Source organism: Lepus europaeus, chromosome 3, assembly GCF_033115175.1.
Source record: "Lepus europaeus isolate LE1 chromosome 3, mLepTim1.pri, whole genome shotgun sequence".
In the NCBI taxonomy this organism is placed as follows: Eukaryota; Metazoa; Chordata; class Mammalia; order Lagomorpha; family Leporidae; genus Lepus; species Lepus europaeus.
The window spans coordinates 60,640,954-60,667,897 of record NC_084829.1 but is presented as its reverse complement, the minus strand read 5'-3'; the positions used below and the strand labels follow the sequence as shown (position 1 = coordinate 60,667,897).

At 40.0% G+C, this 26,944-nt stretch overlaps 1 protein-coding gene across 5 annotated transcripts in view; it reads left to right on the top strand.

The window, feature by feature from the left end:
* The window catches only part of LGSN (lengsin, lens protein with glutamine synthetase domain), a 198,937-nt gene that overhangs the window by 73,747 nt on the left and 98,246 nt on the right, over window positions 1-26,944 (top strand). The window lies entirely within an intron of this gene.

The window sequence follows — 26,944 nt, the reverse complement described above, 5'->3', positions numbered from 1 at the left end:
CTCAGGCTGTGTTCCTTTGATGCCACACTTATCTTCAGGAATCTGCACCTGCACAGCCAATATCCCCTGACTTAGATGGCGTCTCCACGGTGGATCAGGGCTTTCTGTCCTTGATAAACAGCTCCAGGCACTGGATCACTTTGTCTTTGCTACTGATGGCAGAGAAGTCCTGAATTGTGTACACTTTGCCCTTAACACATGGAGCTAATGAACGGGAAAGCTTTTTTTTTTTTTTTTTTTTGACAGGCAGAGTGGATAGTGAGAGAGACAGAGAGAAAGGTCTTCCTTTTTGCCGTTGGTTCACCCTCCAATGGCCGCTGTGGCCGGCGCATCACGCTGATCCGAAGCTTGGAGCCAGGTGCTTCTCCTGGTCTCCCATGCGGGTGCAGGGCCCTAGCACTTGGGCCATCCTCCACTGCCTTCCCGGGCCATAGCAGAGAGTTGGCCTGGAAGAGGGGCAACTGGGATAGAATCCGGCGCCCCGACCGGGACTAGAACCCGGTGTGCCGGCGCCGCAAGGCGGAGGATTAGCCTGTTGAGCCACGGCGCCGGCCCGGGAAAGCTTTTTTAAGGAGAAAAGCTTCTTTGGCAAAGGACAGTATCAGAAAAGAGCTTTTTCTTTTTTTTTCATGCTTTTAACCTGCAGCGTGCTTGATATTTTCACTATGTTCCCTCCCGCACTCTGCTTTTAGGGATAAAACCGAAGGCCCCCTCCCCTCTTTGGTTTCAGGTTGGGTTTGGTCAATGGGAATTGCCTGTGGAGATCTGATAATGGGAGAGGAGTGGGTTTTGAGTATGTCCTCCTCAGGCTTCTTTTCTGCTAGGTTATAATGGATGCATGTTGTCCTTCTGCTAAAGGTCACAACTGCTGAGGGGCAACCCTGTGTTACAACTGTGTGTTCTGGTAACCCTTTCTGACCCTCAGGCTAGGCAGTGTCATGGGGAACTGAGCCCTCCTGGTTTTCCTTAACGTTGCCTCACTTGTAAATAAAGGCTTTGCAAGAGCTTCTCAATTGTCCCACCTGTTTCCTGTTAGTCCCAGGATCCTTAGATGTTTCTCTACAGGAGAGCAAAGTGGGAAACTGTAACACATTTAACTGAAAATCTGTAAAGTTGTTTAAACATCCAGAAAAAAAGTAAAAGCTAGGAAAAGCCGCCTAATAGGAAACTCTCCAATTAACTTACTAGCTTAGTCCATGGCCACCAACACATGAATATTCATGGTCTACATGCACCTAGTATGAGCAGAACTGGCAGAATTGTTTTGGGGAGAGACTGCTTATACAGGACCCACAGTGACTGGGCAGAACAATTTTCTTACAAAATTCTTCTGATTGGCAAAGGTAGCAGTTGAATATGATGGAAAGAGACTTAGTTATGCAATAACTAAGTGTAGTGGTTCAGTGTGAATCACAAATATTCTGTCAGAAAAGTCACTGGTTAGAAGCAGCATGTAATGGTATCCAGAGCACAGCTTTTGGAGATGGATGTCCTGTGTCCAAACCCTTATTACTTGGGAGGCTTTGAGCAAGTTACTTTATAGCTCTCTGTCTCAGTGTTGCCATCTTAAAATCAGAAAAATAAGAATACCTAGCTCACATTATTGCTATGAAGAAAAAATGAATTAATTGATATAAAGCAATGAAGAGAGTGTCTGTGATACTGAATAAATCTGTTTATTTTTGTATCCTGAACATAAACAGGAACTTTCTGGGACAGCTTCTGATTATTATTCCATAGAGTAATAACTTTATGTGTTATCTTTCTCCTGATTTCCTTCCCCTTATGGGATGATAAAATGAGAGTTGCATGGACAGGCTCACCCATGCAAGGGGGTGACACTAAAGGAGGGAAACCTCCAAATATGAATCTGGACCTTACGGAGGAAGGAGATGACCTCTTACCTTTTTTTTTTTTTTAACGGTATATTTTATTTATTTGAAAGGCAGAGTAACAGAGAGGCAGAGGCAGAGAGAGAGAGAGAGAGAGAGAGAGAGAGAGAGAGGTCTTCCATCTGCCGGTTTACTCCCCCGATGGTCACAAGGGCCGGAGCTGCACCGATCTGAAGCCAGGAGCCAGGAACTTCTTCTAGGTCCCCCACGTGGGTGTAGGGGCCCAAGGATTTGGGCCATCTTCTGTTGCTTTCCCAGGTCATAGCAGAGAGCTGGATTGGAAGTGGAGCAGCTGAGACTTAAACTAGCACCCATGTGGGATGCCGGCACTGCAGGTGATGGCCTTACCTGCTATGCCACAATGTCGGCCCCAACCTCTTATAAGAAATGGAGAGATGCCTATGCTCCCCAGTGTAAATAAATTCTCACTGGGAAGAGAAAGTTTTATCTTTTAGAATATATCTCCAGGCAAAGATGAAATTAGTGTCCTAGAATGGTTCCATGGCTTTGGGCTGCATCTTTTCCTAGAAATATAAACACAGAGGGAAGTCTTTTATTATCTGTTTGATAATCTTTTTCTTTAACTTAGGTCCTACCAAAATGTTTTTCCAGAAAGCCCTATGTGTGCAGAAATGTTAAAATTTTACTTTCTGTCACCTGCCACAAGAGTTTTGAAATCTATGGCGTATGAGATGGTCTTCAAAAAGTTCTTGAAAAACTATGTACTATGAAAAATTTCCACATATTTTGCACCAAAACAAACTTACCTTTTAGTTTTATTTTTCCATGAAATTTTAGAACAAGATTGAATGTCAGAGTTACAGAGATGAGAGAGAGACACACAGAAAGGGATAAGTTGCATCCACTGATTCATTCCCCAGATGGCTTCCCACAGCCAGGGCCAGGCCAGGCCAAAGCCAGGAGCCTGGAGCTTCACCCAGATTTTCCACATGGGTGGCAGAGGCACAAACAGTTGACCATATTCTTCTGCTTTTCCTAGGCCATTAGCAAGGAGCTGAATAGGCAGGAGAACAGCCAGAACAAAAACTGGTGCCCATATTTGATGCCAGGATTGCAGGAGGTGGCTTTATCACTATGCCGCAACACAGGCCCCTTCCATGAACTTTTTGAAATACCCTTGTTTAAATGTTAGGCATCAGGGTCTTCTGAGTGATGAGAAGCCACAAAAATTACCTGATAATTTTTGAAATTTATTCCTATTTGAGAGTTCATTAATAAACATATTTGCTTTCTCTCTACCACGTGTTCTCTGTTTTGTAATGAAATTCAAAACATTTAGAAGTTTGCTGTGGAATCCAAGATAATTTGCAATTAAAATAATCAATATAATGTCATGTTTATGAACTTAAATCCAAACATTTTACATAAATGAAATGGCAATATTTTAAGAAGGATACTTAATATTTATATTTTACAGAATAATTAAGACTCATGGGAGTTCAATAACTTGGAAATTCATTGAACTACTGAGTGGTAAAAGTAGGACTCCATGTTTGTGTGACCTGAAAACTCACTCTCTTAACTGATTCCATTGGGAGCAGGGTCTCTTTTTTCAAAGGGAAATTCAGAGGAGTCCTTCACTCCTTCTGCTGGTAGATGTCTGTCAGCTTCTGGGAAATTGAAAGAAAACGACTTTTCTCCCCTGCATGGCCCCGATCAGCGCTCGGGCTTTGGTTTCGTACCATGAACCTGATCAGGTACATTGGCCAAGGTTTGCTCTTGGAGGGCTGAGTTTGGAATCAGAAAACCCGACTTCGCTGTCTAGTTCTACCACTGAATAATTGTGTGACCCAAGACAAGGTGGCTGTTCTCTCCGAACTTCTGATTATTCATCTGTGAAATGGGGATTAAAATGCCTGTATGGCCTTACTCACAGGGCTATTTGTGAAGATCAAATAGTATAATGTAGATGATGGCACTTTGTAGACTGAGAAGCTTTCCAGAAGAATAAGATATTAGTATTATTTACTCACTAGCAGTCATGTATTTTGCAACACTGAGTTGAGGGAAATTAAAAAATGGGTGAGATGTGATCACTCCGTTTGTTTTTTAAACTACCCCATATTATAAATCACACATGGTAGACAATCCTATGAACCTGTCAAATAGGCAAACTCCTGCTTTTCCTTTCACCCAACCTTAACTTTGTCCAGGATGGCATGTGCCTGACTGCAGAAGATGAGTCTTAATTTGTCCAAGTTCATGTGGCTCTCCTGCCCCCTGCTTTTCCAGCCTCCATTGTGGTTAAAGATCTACCTGTGTCAGTTTGAATCTTGGCAGGAAACAGAATTTCACTCACAAGGTCAACTCAAAGGACTGAATCATTTATGGCAGTGTGGGCACGGTTAAAGGGGTCATTGAAGCACCTGAAGACCAACCGCACTTACAGGCTGTCGCCACCCTAGTCCCTGAAAAGACAAGAGATGGAGTGTTGTTACTAGAACCCAGAGAGAGCTCGAAGCATGGATCAGGATGTCCAGTGGGAGCAGAAGTGCTGTGGGGAGATAGCCCCTGCCAGGGCTGCAGTGCTGGGGTGGGACAATGGGGAGGAGCAAGGAAGAAATGCCCTGATCTTTTTCTCATCTTTCAATCTTTGTTCATATCTCTCATCTGCCCAACTTGACCAGAATCCAGAAAGGCTCACAAGGACTTCATCCTGATCAAGTAGGAGGTAGGAAAGTGTCTGTCATTGGCATTTCCGGGAAGGGTTGCCTTTCCTGATGAAGGGAGTCAGTAGATGGCAGTTCCAATAGTGTGCCTTTCTTTCTTCCATTTACTCCATGAATAAGGGCATGATGGCCAGAAGGCAACAACTGTTTTGCAATGATGAGGCAGCAGTCATGAAGTTGAAGGATGACATGCTAAGGGTCTCAGCGCAGAATGATTGGAGAACCCTGGACCATGGCGGCCTTGCGGCTACTCGTGTAGTCACGGTCGTCTTGCTGCTTTGTTTTGTAAGTGCCTTTTGAATCTCTGCACTTTTGTCTGGTTCAATTCCTATATAACATAACATATTCCTTTCACAGATATTTACACTTGATCTGAGGAGATATAATAAAACTTGTCCAATTAAAAAACAGTTCAAGTAGTAAGGAAAAAGTATTCTCATGACCTAGAAAGTAGAAATATGACCATCTGCATTTATTTAGTCCTCAATTTAAGAAAAATGTGAGATTTGCAATTAAATGCCATATCTTTAGTGCTTTGGTCATATTTTACTCATTTGTAATATCTGGGTAGTCATTATTTTCAACTGGACTGCAGGCTGTATTGCTGGAACCATGTCGATCTTGCTGACTGCTTAATTCCTGAGGGCTTATAGTGCCTATCAAGTGGTTGATTTAAATAAAAAATGTCCAGAACAACTAAGTTGGAAAACTGCCCTTTGCTGAGGTTAAGACTTTGTTAATTTTCTTAATGAAAAATTGTCTCAGTCACAGCTTTTCAGATAAAGTTTTATCTTATAACAGCTGGAACAACATAGATTTTGATTTCTCTACAAGCTCTGCATATTTAGGGACATTCCCTTGAATGTGAGTCAATGAATGGAAGCAGAAATTTGCAGAGCATTCTGGGTCACAAGACTGTATATCTAGAAGATGTCATGTAGGCTGTGATAGAATGCCCTGCTCATTTAAAAGAATTCACCTTTATTCAGTCATCTGTCCGGTTCTGTAGACAAATACCTCATTTCCTAACCTCAAACTAAAAGTAGATTTACTTAATTAAGGAGGAGGATATGGACTGAGACACAAGCATAATTTTATTGGGGAAGAAGGAGGGTGGCTGGGATCTGCCATATTTTGCAAACATCTTATTTTTATAGATGAGGTGTTATTAATAGTAATGTGGTTAAAATATAAATACGTAGAATAATGTTATTCACAGCATGAAGCTAATAACAAAATTAGCTGTTTTGTTTTTAATAACTTGACGTACTTCTGTTACAAAAACAGTATAATCTAGATGCTATTACTTACATTCTGTCATATGGCTTCAGTTGCAAATTAAGTTATAATTATAATGCTAGCATTTACTTTGCTATCCAGTTGAAGATGGGGTTATATAGACAGCTAGGTGCCTGTTACTAGCTTATTTTTACACCAGTAACTTGAAGAAAATGAATCTAGTGTTGGTTATGATTTTGGTTGAACTTGTTTGTTTAAATTGTACCTACCCATTGTAGCATAGATTGATTTTGGATGTGAGTTGAATTACTACGGAGCCAGAGTACTTTTTAATATTTTGGTAATTTGATTATGATAACAGTTCTCTGTAATCTGGTCACAGGAAGACAATGTCCCTTTTCATAATCCATTTTACCAAGCTACCCACAGGAGAAAAACACATTTGTAATAATTTCGTAACTTAAAAACCTCTGAACTGCTAAGGATTACAGAGTGTAAAATTGAATAGAACTGCTTTGACTGGTCAATTTCTAAGAACTGTTTTCAAGCTCCACATGTTTGTTTTCCAAACATTTCAAATTAGCACATTAAAAAAATCAAGAATCTGTGATGATACACTTTATATTGTGAAGACAGATCAGGAATAACTTATTTTCCTCTCAGAAGCAAAACAATGGCCATGATATTTATTATTTTGAGGAAAAAAAGGAAAAGAAGTGACTAGGAGGAAAAGGGAAGGGCTGTACATTCCCAGGTATCAGCAATTTTCTTTGATTATGTGAGATTCTCATCTAAATTACACAGACATTAGCTCAATGTCCAAAATTATTAAGGATGGAAAGACAGTATAAAGCGATTTCATGAGTGCTTCTATGCTGTAGCCATTCAGAATGTCAAGGTAATGATTTGTTCCTGATTTACATTTAATGAGGGAGAATTTAAAATCAATGCCTTTATGTAGTCCAGGCTTACCTGGGATACATTCCCAGAGCATGCATAAAAGGCAAGCACTTTGTGTGTCTCTGAAGGCAGTGGAGGGTGGGAGGAGGTTGTGGGCTGAATTGTTCTATTATCAATTTTACACCATCTCTTGATGGCTATAATTGCTTTTATGGGGTTTAGTTACTCCCAGTTGGCTCAGCTTAAATTTCATCTATATCAGAATTACAAAATTCAGAGGGGGAGAACCAAATCCCTATGGATCATAAAATTGGATGCTGGATAGTTAATCTGTTTCATGAAATACAATGCAAAAGAAGCAATTTGTTGCATTTTGGAAAAATAAAGTAACATCATAATTAATGAACTGAAGGCATGGTCACCTTTTGTCCAAGTATTTCCTTATTATGTGTGTTTTTTTTTTTTTTTTAATCTTTTGACAGGTAGAGTTATAGACAATGAGAGAGAGAGACAGCAAGAAAGGTCTTCCTTCCGTTGATTCACTCCCCAAATGGTCGCTACGGCCAGTGTGCTGCGCCGATCCGAAGCCAGGAGCCAGGTGCTTCCTCCTGGTCTCCCACGTGGGTACAGGGCCTAAGCACTTGGGCCATCCTCCACTGCCCTCCTGGGCCACAGCAGAGAGCTGGACTGGAAGAGGAGCAGCCAGGACTAGAACCCGGTGCCCACATGGGATGCCAGCGCCACAGGCGGAGGATTAACCAAGTGAGCCACAGTGCCGCCCCTTCCTTATTATGTTAACTTGATAAGAATTGTGGTCCTTTTTTCTTATATTTAAAAATAGTTTTAAAAAATCTGGAGTAATTATGTTACAGGATGATGACGGCGGTCTCTGTTCTTGTCTCATGTCGAAGAAGAATTTCTATGTGGACAGGGACAGTGAGCAAAGTGAGATTTATTGAAATTAGGAAATCTCCCGTTGCAGTAGTCAGGAGCGGAGCTGTAAGGGAGGAGTTGCCCAGGAAGCCTGGGAGTGCTGGCTTTTTATGCACAGAAGTGGTTACCTAGATTTAACCAATCAGGGGGAGGAGCAGAGTAAAGGCTACTCAGAGGATAAAGATAGCAACCAGAGAGCTGGGAAAAATACCAATGAGAGGCAGGAATAAAACTCGAGGGCTGGAACTTATAATCCTGTCTAGCCTATTCTTTTCATAAAACTAAGTGTGTTAAAGGAAGCCTCTGGGAAGAAGCAAGCAGTTTGTCCACTCTTAAAGGAACTCTGCCCCTTTTCTCATTCCAATAGGGATCTGACCTAAACTACATATTAGCCAATCTGACTCCTTATAATTATAAAAGCTGCTGTAAGAAATTATACAAAGAAATCATGTATACTGATTACCTAGTTTCTCCCAATGATAACATTTTGCAAAACAGTAGTGCAACCTTGCAACAAAGATATTGACATTAATATAGGAAAGGCACAGAACAAGAGGATTCCTCTTACTGCCTTTTATAACCACACCCATGTGCATTCTTCCCCTACCCTTCCTTAAGTTCTGACAATTACTAGTCTGTTCTCCACACCTCTAATTTTTCATTTAAGAAATGTTGTATGAGTAGAATTTATATGTAAACTTTTTAAAAAGAGAGAGAGAGAGAGAGAGAGAGAGACAGAGAGAAAGGTCTTCCATCCAATGGTTCACCCCCTAAATGGCTGCAACGGCCAGTGCTGTGCCAATCTGAAGCCAGGAGCCAGGTGCTTCTTCCTGGTCTCCCATGCGGCTGCAGGGGCCCAAGCACCTGGGCCATCCTCCACTCCTTTCCCGGGCCACAGAAGAGAGCTGGACTGGAAGAGTAGCAACCGGGACTAGAACCCGGCTCCCATATGGGATGCTGGCGCTGCAGGAGGAAGATTAACCTAGTGTGCCAAGGCATTGGCCCCTGTATGTAAACTTTTGGGATTGGCTTCTTTTCACTTGGAATTAATATTTGGTGATTTATCCAAGTTGTGACATATATCAAAAGTTTACCTTTTTTTTTTTTAAAGTAATAATCATTCTATTCTAGTTTAATAAAGAGAGAACACCTGACAGTCTAGGTTGGCATCTTGGGAAAGAACAGAGAGCCCACTCTGTGTTCAGACAGAATTTTTTATGGATATGGGTATAGGGCTTGTGTTTCTCTCCCCCTCCCCCCACCCTCTTCTGGGATATTGTTGGGTGGGGAGTTTTAGAATCTGGGGCCTCTGAATTTCTTCCCAGAACTTCATAGTGTGCAGAAGATTCACCTAAGCTGCCCCTGAGAGAGGGTTGGGACCCATCTACCAAGGTCATCAAACAAAAGCAATACTTTAGATATATAATTGCTATCAAGTTTGCCTCTACATTTTTTCCCCCATTAAACCAATCACAAAAATTCCCATTTTCTTCAAAAATATTCTCATTCTCTTTGGTTGTTCTCACACACAAAAGCTGATATCTACCCATCTATGTTAACATCTTCCCCCATCCCCCAAGAGAAGTAACCCATAATCTTAGGGGGATAGCATGGATGAAGGTACATTTTCTGTATTTTCTTGGAGTTAGTATATGGGTGTAGAGCTGGTTATGGGTTTTCTTCTCTTACTGTCTGCCTTATGGTGTTTAAGGGTGGCATTGGGAAAGAATGTCCTGAACTTTTCAGAGGGCTGGTCATGCCATCTAATAGAACAGGTGAGAAGTGCTAGCTCACAAGCCTCTGTTAGAGATGAAATGAATGACTGTATTAAAGACACATGGTATAAAGACAGGAAAGAAAGGTGTGGGAGCTATAGGGCCAAGGAGAGAAAACAAGCAGTATTTCCATGACCCAGTGTTGGGCCAGAAATTCCAATGCTATTCAGCCTGTCCTGGAGTTGTCTGGCCCCATCCAACAAATGTTGAATACAAATTTGTCCCTGTCCAGTTTGATTGACCTAGAAAAAATTTAGGAGCCTCACATAGACACTCCATTGGGGAATCAGTTAGTATGTCTAACTGTCTGCTTGTTTTGAAAGTCTGGGTTTCACAACCCTATTGTGGGAGTTCCAGGGAGCCTTTTGCCAGGAAAAGGCTGTGTTTTATTCTCTTTCCCAAGGGAGAGGGCATGTCTGTCTTTGTCTTGAAAGCCTGATACAGGGGATTTGCTATTTCCCTATATCCAAGGCCAGAATTGTATAGTGAGTAAAGCCACTGCCTGTGACATTGACATCCCATATGGGCATTGGTTCATATACTGGCTGCTCTACTTTCAATCAGGCTCTTTGCTAGTGGCCTGAGAAGGGCAATGGAGAATGGCCCAAGTGCTTGGGCCCCTGTCACCCAACTGGGGAGACCTGGGTGAAACTCTTGGCTTATTGGCTTCAGCCTGGCCCAGCCCTGGCCATTGCAGCCATCTGGGGGAGTGAAGCAGTGTGTGGAAAATCTCTCTTTCTCTTGCTCTCTGTGATTTTGAGTTTGACTTTCTTTCTTTTCTTTTTTTTTGTTTTTAAGAGAGAGAGAGAGAGAGAGAGAGAGAGAGAATCTTTAATATGCTGGTTCACTCCCCAAATGGCCACAGTGGCTGGGGCTGGATCAGGCTGAAGCCAGGGGCCAGGAACTTCTTCCAGTTCTCCCACGTGGGTGCAGGGGCCCAAGAACTGGGACCATCATCTGCTGCTTTCTCAGGCACATTAGCAGGGAGCTGGATCAGAAGTGGAGCAGCTGGGACTCAAATTGGTGCCCATATGGGATACTGACTCTGTAGGCAGCAGCTTAACCTTCTATGCCTCAATGCTGGCCCCTCTGACTTTCAAATAAATAAATAAACCTTTAAAAAAGATGCCAGATCTGTCTTAAGGTTGTAGGAGTAGGAATCTGCTACATGGCCTGTATCCTCTCTGGTGCCTGTCTCTGTTTTCCAGAGAGTAGATGAGCCCTAAATAGTTTACTTCCTGACAGACCAGTTGTGCTTTGTCTTTGGTTACCTGGTAGCCACATTCTGTTAGGAAGTTAAGGGTACCAGTCAAATACCCAAAATTGGAGTGTCAGATGGCAGCACATGCCAGCATCTATTCATCCCCTTTAGGAAATTGGTCCTTTAGGGCCTCCACTGGTAGGTGTAGGCTGTCTATAAGTCCTTGTGGCAGCTTTCAGAGACTGCGATGGTGGAAGGTCCCAGCCGAGGGCATTGGATTTGAATCAGTCCCAGTGCAGGTTCAAGTTCCCCTGCCCACCCTTTCAGACTTCTCGATAAAGTACTTTGACCTCAAAAAAAAAAAAAAAAAAAAAAAAAAAAAAAAAAAAAAAGGTTCTTATGGCAGTACTCTCCACTTTAGCTGTTGCTTTATATCCTGTTTGATAACCCATTTAAAGGCAAATGAGAACTGTGACAGGAAGATTTTTAGGAGACAGAGGGAAAGAGATAGATAGAGATAGAGATAGATAGATAGATAGATAGATAGATAATCTTTCATCCACTGGCTCCCTCCCCAAATGCCCATAACAGCCAGGACTAGGCTAGACTGAAGCCAGGAACCCAATACTCAATATGTGTCTCCTATGTGGGTGGCAGGACCCTAGTACTTGAGCCATTGCTTGCTGCCTCCCAGAGGATACATTGGCATGAATCAGAATCACAGGAACTGGACCTTGAACTAGGTACTCTAATATGAAATACAGTCATCTCATGAGGCAGCTTAACCACTGTACCACATACTTACCTCAATGTCCCTGTATTTTTTTTTTTTTGGATATTTTCTTTGCTCTGAAGTATAGTTTAACTGCTGATTTAAGTTTAGCCACTCCTACCTTTTAAAAATTGATTTCTTACATGACATACATATTTTTAATTTTAATCATTTTACTTTCAAATTGTCTGTTCTTGACGATGAGATATAATGGGTCATCTTTTCTTAATCCTTTCTGCAAATCTCTTTTAATTGGAATATTTAGACAATTTACACATTTTTTTTTAAAGATTTATTTATTTGAAAGGCAGAGAGTTACAGAGGGGCAGAGGCAGTGAGAGAGAGAGAGAGAGAGAGATCAATCCTCCATCCGCTGGTTCACTCTCTAGTGGCCACAATGGCTGGAGCTGTGCTGATCCAAAGCCAGGAGACAGGAGTTTCTTCCCCGCCTCCCACATGGGTGCAAGGGCCCAAGGACTTGGGCTATCTTCCACTGCTTCTCCAGGCCATAACAGAGAGGTGGCTCAGAAGTGGAGCAGCTAGGTCTACCACTTACACTTAATATAATTATTGCTATGTTAATCCTTAAGTCTTATTTTATTTTTTGTTTTCTGTTTGTGCTCTTTTCCCCTATATTTTACTTTTCTCTGTCTTCCTGGATATTAAACAATTTTTAACTTTATTTTGATGGTTCTGTAGTATTTTTGATTGTATCTCTGTCAATACATAGATCCTTGAACAGAAAGTAATGGGTTTAATACACATTACTTACCACAATCTACTGAGATAATTTTTCTGCCAGTTTTAGTGAAGTATAGAAGCCTTGCTATCCTTTATGACTCTTCACTCTATATTTAGAACTACATCAGTATTTGTTTGCTTCAATCTCCAAATGCAATTTAGAAATTCTGTTATGTTGACTCAATATTTTTTTCTTTCTTCCTGATATTTCAAGAATATTTATTTATTGCTTTCTTTCTCTTTAAAGAAGTTTGTGTAATCATTCTTTCAGGGTAAGTCTGATGACATCAGATTCTCTCCATTTTCATTTATCTGAGAAGGTCTTGATTTACCACTGAAAAATTTTTAACGAGAGGGAGAGAGAGAAAGAGAGATAAATATTGAGATTTCCTACTCACTGCTTTTCCCCAAATGTCTGCGATGGCCAGGGTCGAAGCCTGGAGCCAGGAACATTATCCAGATCTATTCTATGGGTGCCAGGAACCCAGTTACTTGAACCAACACTGCTACCTTCCAGGATCTACATCACCAGGAAGCTAGATTCAGGAGCCAGAGCTCAGAATCAAACTCAAACACTCACATGGGATGTAGTTTATTAACTGCCTAGGTTAATGCTTGTTTCCAATCTTAAAAAGTACATTCACTGTGAGCCAGCACTGTGGTGTAGTGGGTAAAGCTGCTGCTTGCAGTGCCAGCCTCTCATATGGGCACTGGTTCGGGTCCTGCCTGCTCCACTTCCTATCCAGCTCTCTGCTATGGCCTCAGAAAGCAATAGAAGGTGGCCCACTTCCTCAAATGGTGCAAACAAACAGCTGGAGCTGGGCTGATCTGATGCCAGGAGCCAGGAGTTCTGGATCTCCCACATGGGTGCAGGGGCCCAAACACTTGATCTATCTTCTACTGCTTTCCCAGGCCATAAGCAGAGACCTGGATTGCAAGAGGAGCAGCTGAGACATGAACTGGTGCCCATATAGGATGCCAGTGCCGTGGGTGGAGGCTTATCCTACTATGCCACAGCTCAGGCCCCGATGAGTGATTTTTATTAATGTGATTTTGAATATTACAATATGAGACTCAGGATCTTACTTGAACCTTCTGTTTTAACTGGTTTTCCACGATAACACTTCAAGAGGGAAATGTCACCTTGTTATTACCAGGTGAGGGTGTGAGTTCTGGCTCCCAGCTGGGTTTTCAGTGATATTTCCATCACTAGAAAGAATATTAGTGCCTACTAGAGGTCAGTTTAGATGGAAAGAGTTACGTTTCTAGATATCAGAGCACCTGATCAAAGCAATAAGGCAAAATGAGAGTAAGAGTCATACCTTTAATTATTTAGTATGATAGTACATGAAACAGTTGAACTGGAGATAGTCTTGGCTACCCTCATATTCCATGGGAAGGAGTACAACTGAGGGTCCTGTGGGACAGCACTAATGAGGCAGAGTCTCACTGAGCAGGGATCCCTGACCAAAAGGCTGCTGCAGTTCTGTGAACCCAGGAGCTTAGGGGAGGGAAGGGGAGAGGGTTAGTAATGGGAAAGTCCTGAACACTGAGTCACAGTGTTGAAAAGTGTTTTCAAGGTTGATTGGTTAGGAGATCTCAGAGATGTGAGATCTAGGCATGCTGATGTGCATAACAGCATGGCTGGCTAGAGACCAAGTCCTTGAATCTAACTCCGTTCAGATTCTGAAGTGCGCTAGTTGTGCCGTGAGTCTGGTGTGGCTACAGCATTTTTCCCCATAAGGCTTGGCAGAAAAAGCCTTGTAATTGCCAATGGTAAGATTTTGGCTATAACCCATGCTACTCAGGGGTTTATTATTGTTTCTCAGTTGGCTTCAGCTGATACCATGGTAGGAGTGGCCTCACTATATCTAAGTGACAGCAAAAGTCCTGACTCTGCACAAGGCCTCCTCTGTTCTACCCCATTGGAGAAAGGAAGAGAACTTCATCACTGCTGGCTGGGAGTTCAGACTCCAGTGACACCAGGCTTCTTTGCTGGCGAGGTTGGAACTGGAGCACAGCTTCTTCTGTGGGGTTTGGCCCCAGCAGAGCCACAGTTGTTTGGAAGGTTTATTTGGCTCCCTTTTTCCTGGACTGCTGGCTAGAAGGAGCCTGTTTTGTTGGGCCTTTTCCATCCATGTTTGCTTGTGTTTCTCAGCTGCTGGTTTCTTCCATTCTATGTCCGGAAGATAAGACAAAAAGAAAGCTCAGTTTTCACTGCTGTGTTTCTTGAATCTTGAGGTTCTAGTCAGTTCGCCACCTCCTTTTTGCCTTCCAGAGTTTTCTTATATATGACGTTCAGTTTTTAGTTCTAGTTGGTTCAAGGAATAGAAATAAGTGTCTATTATTTCAGAAACGAAAGTCCTCATTATTGTACATTTTTCCATTTTAAATTTATGCCATAAAATATTGAAAACTAAAAGGAAAGTTTTATGGCAGAGACACAACTTCTGTATATCACTAATATTGTTTTTTAGAAACAAACACTTGAATCATTTGTTTTCAATCGCTTTGGGGTTAATCTCCATCGAGTCAACTAATATATTTGTTTTGATAGTTTTTAATTTATCACCTCTAAACATCATGTTATGGTATGAAATAATTTAATTTGCTTACACTGTGTCTTCCTTGTTTCATCAAATGTCTTTAATCCCAGGTTCCCCCACAGATCAGCTAGGCAGCTTCAGATTATCATACTTTGACTGTATCTACCATGGTGAGTGTTAATACTCCCTGTTTTCCACCATTTTTCTCCTTCCTCCATCAAATAATCTCTGACACTTACCCATGTAATTTATCCTCTTTCCTGCCACACTTTTTTTTTTTGGACAGGCAGAGTTAGTGAGAGAGAGACAGAGAGAAAAGTCTTCCTTTTCTGTTGTTTCACCCTCAAAATGGCCGCTACGGCCGGTGTGCTGCGGCTGGAGTGCTGCTCCGATCTGAAGCCAGGAGCCAGGTTCTTCCTCCTGGTCTCCCATGCAGGTGCAGGGCCCAAGCACTTGGGCCATCCTGGGCCACAGCAGAGAGCTGGACTGGAAGAGGTGCTGCAGGCAGAGCATTAGCCTAGTGAGCTGTGGCGCCGGCCTCCTGCCACACTTTTACATAGTTTTACTTTAAAATAATCTTGGTGTATGCAGTTTATATATTACCACTTTATATCTGTTAAACTGTAATTAGTCAGTGTCCAGATGGAAGATGGAAATCACACCTGCTATTTTAACAGAGAGAATCTAAAAAATAATACCTAAATATAAAGTTGTTAATCAGATAACTGATTAAGAAGTGTAAAAAGTGAGTGCCAGTCATCAAGAACGTACCTACTTTAGGAATCAGCTAGCATCATGAAGAATGAAAGAATAAAGAAAGGGGACATGAGTTATTTAATTGTAGTAATTTGAAGGAGGGGTTCACAAAGATGAAACCCAGATTCCAAGGTAGGGGTGTTGTTGGCCTGGTGCTGCAGCCATGGAAACAGTTGCTGGGCTGTGGCAGAGAAGCATCGGTGGGGTGATGCATCCAGGAACAGGAAGCAGATGCGAAGAAGCAAGTCTCTCCTTCCTCTCCAGGTTTAGCATCACAAAGTAGTTTATAGAAGGATGGTTTGGAATTTACTTAAATAGCTTAATTATTAATAGCTTAGTAACTTAATAACTAGCACCAATTGTCATTTGGTAATTCCTTTCATGTTTCATACATGATTTTGGTAAGTTTGGATACACACACACACACACACACAGTCCCTTGGGATTCCAGCACCCTTAGATATGAAAATGGATGCTCTAATCCTCTATATAAAATGGCATAGTATTTGCATCTAACATATGTACATTCTCTTGTAAACTTTAAATTATTTCTAGATTATTCATTATACTTAATACAATGTAAATACTATGTAAATAGTTGTTACAATGTATTGCTTAGAGAATAATGATGAGAAAAAGTCTGTACATGTTCAGTATTACACATTTTGTTGAATAGTGTTGATCTGGGGTTAGTTGAATCTGCAGATGTGTAATTCATGGATATAGAGGGCCAATTCCTCTCCCTCTCTCTCGCTCTCTCTCTCTTTCTCTTTCTGTACACCCATACCTACACACATACACATAAAGGAAATACATATATTTATGTACTTTAATGGTAGCCACCAAATATTGTGGGTATGAAATACTTGAATGATTCTTTATGAACACATTCATTTATTTGAAACCATACAATGCTAATCTGATAATTTTAAATTTCATATGTTGCTAGTAGCTCACTAATGAGTGGATTTGGAAGTCTAAAACAGGACTGAGTGACTTGAGAGATTATCAGACACAGAATATTGAAGACACATATTCCTTACTTCTCATTGTGGCTCTCAACACCATTTACAGGTTTCCTTGGGCCGTTGACCACCTCTACCCTAGGGAATGCCAAATACTTTTAATAAAAACATGTATTCCAGTGTTAGCAGAAGATCCTCTGTCTTAGGACATCTGAGACAGTAGACATGAATCACGTTGCCTTTAAGTAAGTTTTTTTTCTGAAGATTAGGCAAGGAGTCAATCCTTAGCTAAGTTTCTCTCCCTCTCTCTCTCTCTCTCTCTCTCTCTCTCTCTCTCTCTGTATTTCTTTTGCAAATGGAAGAGGAAGATGACATTTAAGACAGAGATGATCTTGGTTTATGAGCTTTCTTCTCTCTTCAATTGTCAGGAAAACAGAGACCAAAGACAGTTTGTTTCATTTTGGATGTTTTGTTTTATCCACTTAACATATGAATTCATCCTAATCCATGTATTTTCCATGTATTTAATAAGTTATATGAAAGAATCATAAATACCTCCTTGAATGTAGAGTTCACAAAGCACTATTCATCTAACATCTATGGCAGTATGAAATAAAAATGTACAAAGTAAAATTAATTTACAATTTGGCACTTCATGAGGTAGCAGGGCATCATGTGTTAGGATAACTCTTTTAACTTCTGGATACTGGGAGTTTCTCTAGCTATCTTAAGAAGTGAATATTTTATTGTATTGTTTTAAAAACAGTTTATATTTTAAAAATCTATTAGAAGGACAGAAAGAGTGAGAAAGAGAAAGCACTAGATTGATTTTCCATCTGTGGTTCACTACCTAACCCATAAATGTATACAGCAGTCAGAGCTGGCCCAGACCTAAGCCAGGAGCCAGTAACTCCATACAGGTCTCCCACATGGATGGCAGAGGACCCAAGCACTTGAGCTGTCATCTGCTGCTTCCCAGGATGTGTTAACAGGAATTCAGATGATCAAAATCAGAGGTGTTGGACCTGGAAGAGGTACTCCAATATGGAATGTGGGTGGCCCAATTGTGGATTAACTCACTGTGCTACAATGAATGCCCCAATATTTTTCTTTATTTAAAATTTTTCTCATTTATGAATATCAGACTTAGAAGACAGAGAACAAGAAAGGAAACAGGCAAACCAAAGAAAAGAAGAAGAAATTAGAAATCTAAAAAATATTGTCGGGAATCTACAGGATACTCTTAAAAAACCCAACATTCGGGTTCTAGGAGTTCCTGAAGGCATGGAGAGGGAGAAAGGATTAGAAGGCATTTTTAGTGAGATACTAGCAGAAAATTTCCCAGGTTTGGAGAAGGACAGAGGCATCTTAGTACAGGAAGCTTATAGAACCCCTAATAAACATGACCAAAAGAGATCCTCACCACGACATATTGTAATCAAACTCACCACAGTGAAACATAAAGAAAAGATCCTAAAATGTGCAAGAAAGAAACGTCAGATTACTCTTAGAGGATCTCCAATTAGACTCACAGCAGACTTCTCATCAGAAACCCTACAAGCTAGAAGGGAATGGCGAGACATAGCCCAGGTACTAAGAGAAAAACTGCCAGCCCAGAATACTATATCCTGCAAAAGTCTCATTTGTGAATGAAGGTGAAATTAAGACTTTTCATAGCAAACAGAAACTGAAAGAATTTGTTGCCACTCATCCTTCCCTGCAAAAGATGCTTAAAGATGTGTTACACACAGAAACACAGAAACATGGTCACCAATATGAAAGAAGGTAAAGGAAGGAAACGTCACAGCCAAAGATCACAGGAAGCTCAATTTCTCTTTGACATAGAATTAAACTCTGATGCTCTGTTAAAGCAATGTGTTAATCTATTATGTTCTCTTGATGTCTGTTAAATTCTAATTGTTCAAAAACAGCTGAATTTTTATTTAGAGCTATGGGTTATTTAAATATGTGCTTATTTTCAAAGATTTGAATAATCACCTTGTAACAATGATCAGATTTGGTCTATGTTATGTCATGATTTTAAGGAATCTTATTTCAACCAGATATTTTGGATTTTGAGCCTTCTTGGCATTCTTGACAGGCATTCAAAAAATCAAAGTTTCAAACAATCTGAACTCTAAAATTTCCAGTAAATCCTGGACTTTGGTTTTTCCAGTTTGGGCCCAACTGAAAAAATCGAAGGACCTATGTCTCTCATCTTATAGAGACACCAACTAATCAGGCTATTTGGATTATATTAGAAGTACTGTCAAGATGTGATGTGGTACCAAACTTTAAGTTTCTATAATGGAAAATGCTATTAATACAAATATTTAAGAATTAAAAAGTCTAATGATCTTGTGTTACTAGACATGATAGTTATCTTAATGAGAAAGCCCCAGAGGCCTAAAGGGTTAAATACTTGTAAAATCCTACAGGTGCTTTCAAAAATACTGTGAAGTAAGCAAGTGCCTCTTGTTGGTTGATGAGTTTATAATTTTAAATATGGCGACTTAAAGTCTTTTGTCATCCACAGTTATATATGATTTGCTGCTCTTAAAACTAAAGCGTTGTTGGTTCTGTGTTTAGCTGTCCTCCTACAGGTTCCTATGGACTTTTTCCAGCCACTTCTATTGTATTCAGTACTTTGGGATGGCTCTGTAAACAGATGAAGCCAATAATGTATTAACAGTACCAACTGAGAGAAAGTATGGTTAACTGAGGTTACTAAAAACAAAAAGCAATTCAAATCAATTGGCAATCGACAAAAAGAGTTAAAGATTTTAAAAGCTATTTTTAAAATTGCTATATTGGTCTATTATGCTATGTTATATGTGTGTACATATTGTATGTCCACATGGGGAAATTTTATTAAGAGTTTTATTTTAAATGGCTTATAGATAAGATTGTCCATAAATTTAAGCTGCTAAAATCAATCAAAGATACATTTTAATTTGTGTGACCTGAATCTGTGTATCATATGTTTTAGACTTGTTGGTAGAAAGAAACTAAAAACATTTTAGATGGTTGTGCTTAAGTTTACTGGCTAAACAAACTACACCATGTTAGATATTTAAGAGGTGTTTTCAAATACATGATTCTTAAAATTTATAGAAGGCATTGGACCTTCTGGTAAATGTTTTCTTAAGTTGTTATCTAATGGTTGAAACGGTTTGCTAAGTATTCATGTAATATTGCTATTGTCAGCAAGCGATCTAGGACTTGCTCCCTCATTTCTCTATTCTAAGCCCAACTTGTTCTTTCATTTCTCTATTCTCTTCAAGGTAGGAAACTAATTCTATTATGAAGGAATCTGTAGGACGCACAATTTAATCTTTAGACCTTATAAAAGAGATGGCTAACATTTTTTTGTAATAGCATAGCCAAAATAAGAACTTAAATGATAATCTCATAGCTAGATTCACTTCGCCATCAGCGAAGTATACAGTAAGTAGAAAAAACCTCCCTTTCAGACCAAAGGGAAAGAAAGTTTTAAAGTGAGAATATAATTTTCCTCATGGGCATTGTCTACCTTAGAAAAACTACTAGAGAACATGCCTGTGACTATAGACTTGTAGTTCAGGCCACCAAAGATTAGAGATGGGACACGGGCACTCCCTTGACTTGCATCCTCTGGTCTGCTTTAACACAAACCAGGAGGAAAAGAAAGCTAGGCATCAGAAGCAATGGGTGGCAGGCCTATTAATGGCTGATCTGTACAGTGATCTGCCCTCAAGGAGACCCAACAGGCCAGTCCACTGCAGTGGCTTTCAATGTGGTAAGCCTGGGCTTCAGCAGAAGTCAGCTTGTGAAGAGCCCTGGCAGATCTGCCAGCCAAGAGTTGGATCACTGGAAATGGACCTGCCCTGGAGTCGAAGGATGCCCAGGTCAGAGCCACAGATCTTATTGGCTCTAAGCTGAAAAGCCCTTCACTCAGCCCAACTTCCAAAGGGACCACTGCAGCTGAGGGGATGGTCAAGTAGGGTCAGCAACATTGCAGGCAGAACTGTAAATTTCTTGTTAGAGATGCCCCCTGCCTTTACCTGGCCAGCTCTCCTCCCAGGCCAGCCAAGTAATGAAAGTCAACAGAGTGCCTTCCCCTAGGAGGTTCACACCTCCCTTAGGATATACCCCATGTGAAGAGATAGATAGGTCTGGGCCTCTGAATTTACAAGGCCTAAAGCCCACCAGATTATTATCAAGCCCCTTCTATCAGGTTCTATTTGCCTCTCAATCAGAAAACTTAATTGTAGCTTAGACAGCACCTTTCTTAGCTCCTCTAATAATGACTCTGTCCTTTGTTCTAGACCCTGTCTAGTGCACTTGGGCCTCATTCCTTCGTAATCATAACCTCTACTCTACCACCAATGGCTCTACTCCCAACCTGTGTGTACTGATGGTCCTCTTCCCCACTTAATGCTGTATAATTGTTCAAACCTGGTAAATGCCACTCTTAGGATCATTGGTTACTATCCTCACTCTGTCTTTTATGACCTTGTCTAAATATGATCAGAGTCGGCAAACTTGGAAGGCTTCCATAACCTTGGCAACTCATGACGACAGCCTAGGGTGGTTACTAGCACCATAAACTAGAGTGTCAATTTGTTGGGTCAACAACAGGAGCCACTGTGCACTTGCTCCTCATGTGGGATCTCTGTCCTTAATGTACTGTACATTTTGATTTAATGCTATAACTAGTACTCAAACAGTATGTTTCACTTTGTGTTTCTATGTGGGTGCAAACTGTTGAAATCTTTATACTAAATTGATCTTCTGTATATAAAGAGAATTGAAAATGAATCTTGATGTGAATGGAAGGGGAGAGAGAGTGGGAGAGGGGAGGGTTGCGGGTGGGAGGGAAGTTATGGGAGGGGGAAGCCATTGTAATCCATAAGCTGTACACTGGAAATTTATATTTATTAAATAAAAGTTAAAAAAAAAGAAAAAAATTTTTTCTCATTTAATGTTTAAAGAAATGTTACTAGGATATAATTAACATATAAGGAACTTGCACATATGTTGTATATACAATTGTATGAGTTTTGGACATGTGCAAACACTCATGATACCACAGTCAAGGTAAAGTTCAGCATCTTCCAAAGATTCTTGTCCTCCTCCTACCTCTTTTTTTTTTTTTTTAAGAGCACTTAAGAAATCTGACCTCTTAACAATTTTGAAGTGCACACTTTTATAGACATTATGGTGTTTAGCACATCTCTGGAATTTACTGATCTAACATAACTGACACTTGAAATCCACTGAAGAACAACTTTGCAAGGAAATGGTAGTGTTTTAAAAATTCATATGACGACAGAAAGATCAAGGATTTCATACTAGTTTTTGAAGTAATATAGTACCGTTTTTGAAAGATTTATTTATTTATTTGAAAGACAGAGTTACACAGTGAGAGAAGGAGAGGCAGAGAGAGAAAGAGAGAGAGAGGGGGAGAGAAAGTCTTCTATTTACTGGTTCACTCTCCACATGGTTGCAATGGCCAGAGTTGAGCCGATCCAAAGCCAGGAACCAGAAGCTTCCTTCAGGTATCCCATGCGGATACAGAGGCCCAAGGACTTGGGCCATCTTCCACTGATAGCAGAGAGCTGGATTAGAAGCGGAGTTGCTGGTACTTGAACCGGCACACATATGGGATGCCAGCATTGCAGGTGGCGGCTTTATCCGCTGTGCCACAGCACAGCCCACAGTACCTGACATTTTTAAGCATCTCATGTGCATCAGGTCCTGTTCTATTTTTTCTAGTCATTAACTCATTTAACTCACCTGAAACAAAAAATCAAGACCTCCTGTATTGAAGCCAAGATTTATGACTTGCCCACAGTCCTGAAGCAGTACATGGTAGAAGCAGCACAGTGTTTGGAATTCCAAACCCTTCTGTTCTCAACTACCCCCATTATAGTAATTACAATGTTTTAATAAAACCCACTAAGACCAGTGAATTCCTCTTGCCTCTAATATTCAAGATAATTGTGGTCATTAAGTTTGTTATAAATGAGTTATGTGAACACACCGTCAACATTAAAGGTAAATCAAAGCTGTATTCTTCAGTTTCAGGTTACTATCTTTTCCTATTAAAGCTATATCCTCACAGATACTAAATATGATAGTAATGTAGAAATAATTTTATGACATTTTACCTTTATTTAGAGTAATTCACATTATTTGCATAAAGTAGAATCATGTCACAAGTATTATGTAATATATTCTGTAGGTAGAAAATGACATTTTAGTTTTGAATAAGATGATTTGAGATTCCTGCTGAGAAGGTTGCCTAAGGTCACAGATCTACTCAGAGCTAGAAATATAGCAAAGGAATCTCTATTTCTATCCCAGTGTTCTGCTTAGCTAAAACAGGGCTCACATTATTCATAAAGCAATGTCATCAGTTACAAATCTGGTTTCACAAGATAGGAGTAGAAATGAGATGTTAGGAGAAACAATCAATCATGTAATAAGTGTCAAATAATCATTCTTTGCAAGCTAATTTCATATCATCTATCCATTTCTGAGAAGAAAGGTTTTATAGACTTAGAAAAACAATATAACCATTGATGATTTTCAAATACCATGAACAAGAGAAAGAAAGTGCATTTAGAGTTCCTTTTGTAAAGGTTCAAGGATGTCACATAGCATTCGATGCCACATAATTATATTATTATTAATTATACAGATCTTCATGATGAAGAGTAACCTCATGAAGTGATGTATCGGGTTGCTTTGCATTTGATTAATCAAGGTTGTTTTAACTGTTTTAGAATTTTTATGACAGTTTACTGGGATTACAATGCTATTTTAATTTTTTCATTCCATTGACTTACATTAGTAAATGAATTTGTCATCAGTTTCTTCCTCCTAACTTGCCCTCATTGCAGTTTCTGAAAAAAAAAAAAAAATCCTGGAAAATCATTTGTTTTAGTTTTTCTCTTTGCCTTTAGTGTTAGGTTCTACAAAAACTCATTTTATACTTACTTGTTTTATTTGCTTACTTTACCTGTGGTTTTATATAAAATATTTTAGAGTGTTTAATTGCTTAATGTCCATTTGATAATACCTGTGCATCTTAGCATAGTATTCAACACCCCATAATGTCTCTTTAAAAGTTCATTTTATTACTGTAGAATTATTAATAGTGTAAACCTTGCAGAAAACTGTTGATCACAACCTGTGTCCTCAAGGGCAGCTCTTGGAGTTGAGCAATGAGGGAGATGGGCATTTAGGAAGGAGATGAGAAAAAGCCAAGGCAATATCCTAGTGAAACTGATCTTTGATGATTTTACCCATTTTACCAATCACTTGTTATCTGCTTTACTTGATATCTATCTTGAACCACAAAATGAAAAAGTAACTGTGTGAATATTAACTTGTACAATAACTCTTGGTGCCTGGGAAAACTCCAAGTCATGAACATAGATTTTGACCAAGAAAACTCTGCAGATCTTTGGGACAATCAATATTATTCTTTGGAGAGCTGGCAAAAATTCCTAGGCAGTTTTAGGAAGAAGTCCCTGAAATCACTCTGGAGTTCTGAAGCCACTTCAGAAATGGACTATGTACTTTAGAGTTGCATGTCTGAGAAATAATCAGGGTAACTCCAGGCACACTCCAAGTTTAATACTGATTCAGTTAGTGGCCCAGTCTATGCTCCTAACTCTTCCTAGGACATAGGTTGCACTGATATTTCTAGTGCAGATTTATTCCAAACTTCATTGGCTGTGACTTACAAAAGAACTGGTTTTGCTCCAAGGAAGTGATGTGTTTGGAACCTGAGGTAACAACCATTTACTAGCATTTGGGATAGTGCTAAGATTTCCTATGAGTTCTTTGTACTACTTAATTCCAAAAATATTTAACACCACCACAAGTGCCCAGTACTATGCTAAATATTTGGTGAAAATATGTATCATAAGATTCTTGTCCTTGAATGGTTTAACAACTCTAGGGGAATAGGTTGTTTTATTATTATTATTTTAAATTTTATTGATTTATTTGTTTATTTTTATTTGAAAAGCAGAGAGAAAGAAGGAGTGATATGGGGGGAGGGAGGAGAGAGACAGAGAGAGATCTTCTGAGTGCTGATTCACTCCCCAAATGCCCACAGCAGCTGGGGCAGGCCTGGGCCAGGCAGAAACTAGGAGCCTGAATCTCCCTCAGGGTTTCCTATGTGAGTGGCAGGGGCCCAAGTACTTACATCATTACCCACTACCTCTCAGAGTATGCTGTTTTTATTTTTGAAATTTATTTATTTTAGAGGCAGAAAGATGTGGTGGGGGAGAGAGAGAGAAGGAGAGAAAGTGAGAGAGTGAGCGAGGAAGAGCACTTTTCTATCTGTTGTTTCACTCCCTAATTACCCCTGACATTTGGGGCTGGGACAGGCCAAAGCCAAGAGCTGGGAACACAGTCCAGTTCTCCCATGTTAGGTGGGAGGAACCCAATTATTTGTGTCATTACTGCTGCTTCCCAGGGTCTGCATTAGCAGGAAGTCGGAACCAGGAACCAGAACTGGAAATTGAATCCAGGTATTCTTATGTTGGGCACAGACATGTTAGCCACTAGGCTAAACCAGAAATGGTTTTTTATTTAGGAACCTTTTAATTAATGAATACAAATTTCATAAGTACAACTTTAAGAACATATTGATTTTTCCCACCATGCATGCTTTCCCACCTTTACTCATACCCCCCACTTCCTCCTCCCTCTCCTATTCCCAGTCCCATTCTCCATTAAGATTAATTTCCAATAACTTTATACACAGAAGACCAGCTATATACTAAGTAAAGATTTCAACAATTTGCACACACACACACACAATATTAAAAAACTGAGAACAAGGTTTACAGTTAATTCTCCTAGTACAACTCATTGAGGACAGAGGTCCTACATGGGAAGTAAGTTCACGGTGACTCCTGTTGTTAATTTAATAATTAACACTCTTATATATCACATCAGTGATCATCCAAGGCTCTTGACCTGAGCTGCCAAGGCTATGGAAGCATTTTGAGTCCACAGTCTCCGTCACTATTTACACAAGGCCATAAGCAAAGTGGAAGTTCTCTCATTCCTTCAGAGAAAAGTACATCCTTCTTTGATGCCCCATTCTTTCCACTGGGGTCTCACTCACAGAGATCCTTCATGTAGGATATTTTTTGGCCATGATGTCTTGGCTTACCATGCCTGAAATGCTCTCATGGGCTTTTCAGCCAGATCCAGATGGCTTAAGGGCTGATTCTGATATCAGAGTGCTATTTAGAGCAACTGTCATTCTATGAGTTTGCTGTGTGAACTGCTTCCTGTGTTGGAACATTCTCTCCTTTTTAATCCTATCTGTTGTTATTACCAGACACTTGATCATATTTATATGATCCATTTAACACTTAATCCTATCTATATGATCAATTTAACATTTAATATGATCCCTTTAACACTTAACATGGCGTTATTGGGATTTTGAGTCCCATGGCAAGTTTTTAGCTGTATGCTTAGAAGAAAGACCGTAGGAATGTATGTGAACTTTACAGCTTTACAGTTACAAACCTCCTCCTCTCTCTCTTAGGAATGGGTTTTAAACTGTGTTAATTGTACTTTATGAATCCAAGGGGACATTCCAGAGCCATAATAGGGGTTGGTACCATTTTAGCATTGCACTTGCCATACAGTAAATGCCCAATATATGTTTACCTTGTGGGCTTATAGTTAACTAAATAACATTCTATTTATTTGCTTTAAATACTTGATATATATTTAGATACTGACCTTCTAAGTAAGATTTGTTTGAATAAAGGTGTCTGTTGCTAAATAAAATTTGAAAAACAGTGGGCCGGTGTGGTGGCTCACTTGGTTAATTCTCTGCCTGCGGTGCCGGCATCCCATATAGGCTCCAGGTTCTAGTCCTGGTTGCTCCTCTTCCAGTCCAGCTCTCCGCTGTGGCTCAGGAAGGCAGTGGAGGATGGCCCAGGTGCTTGGGCCCCTGCACCTGCATGGGAGACCAGGAGGAAGCAGTTGGCTCCTGGCTTTGGATCGGCGCAGTTTCCGACCGTAGTGGCCGTTTGGGGGGGTGAACCAATGGAAGGAAGACCTTTTTCTCTCTCTCTCTCTCACTGTCTATAACTACCTGTCAAAAAACAACAACAACAACAACAAAAACAAACAAAAAAGGAAAACAAGTGATTTCAGGCATCATTTCTTTCAGCATCTTACTAAAGTCATATAAACCACTCAATTTTATAATATTATAAAGTCCTATTTTTGATGAAATGACTGTCTATAAAAATCAAAACATTTTGACAAATGTGTATTCTTTACTGAGTTAGAAATGGCCCAATTATAGATAATAGGAGGAAAGAATTTCATCCACCATTATGAGTCTTTATATGTGTCAAGCCTATCCCTATCTTTATGGAAATTATAAAAGTGAACATTTATTGAGTGCCAGGCAGTATGCTAATCATTTTAGATCCTTTATGAAATTTTGCCTTCCTAGCCATTTTATGAAGTAGGTACCATTTAACAGGTGAGGTAATAC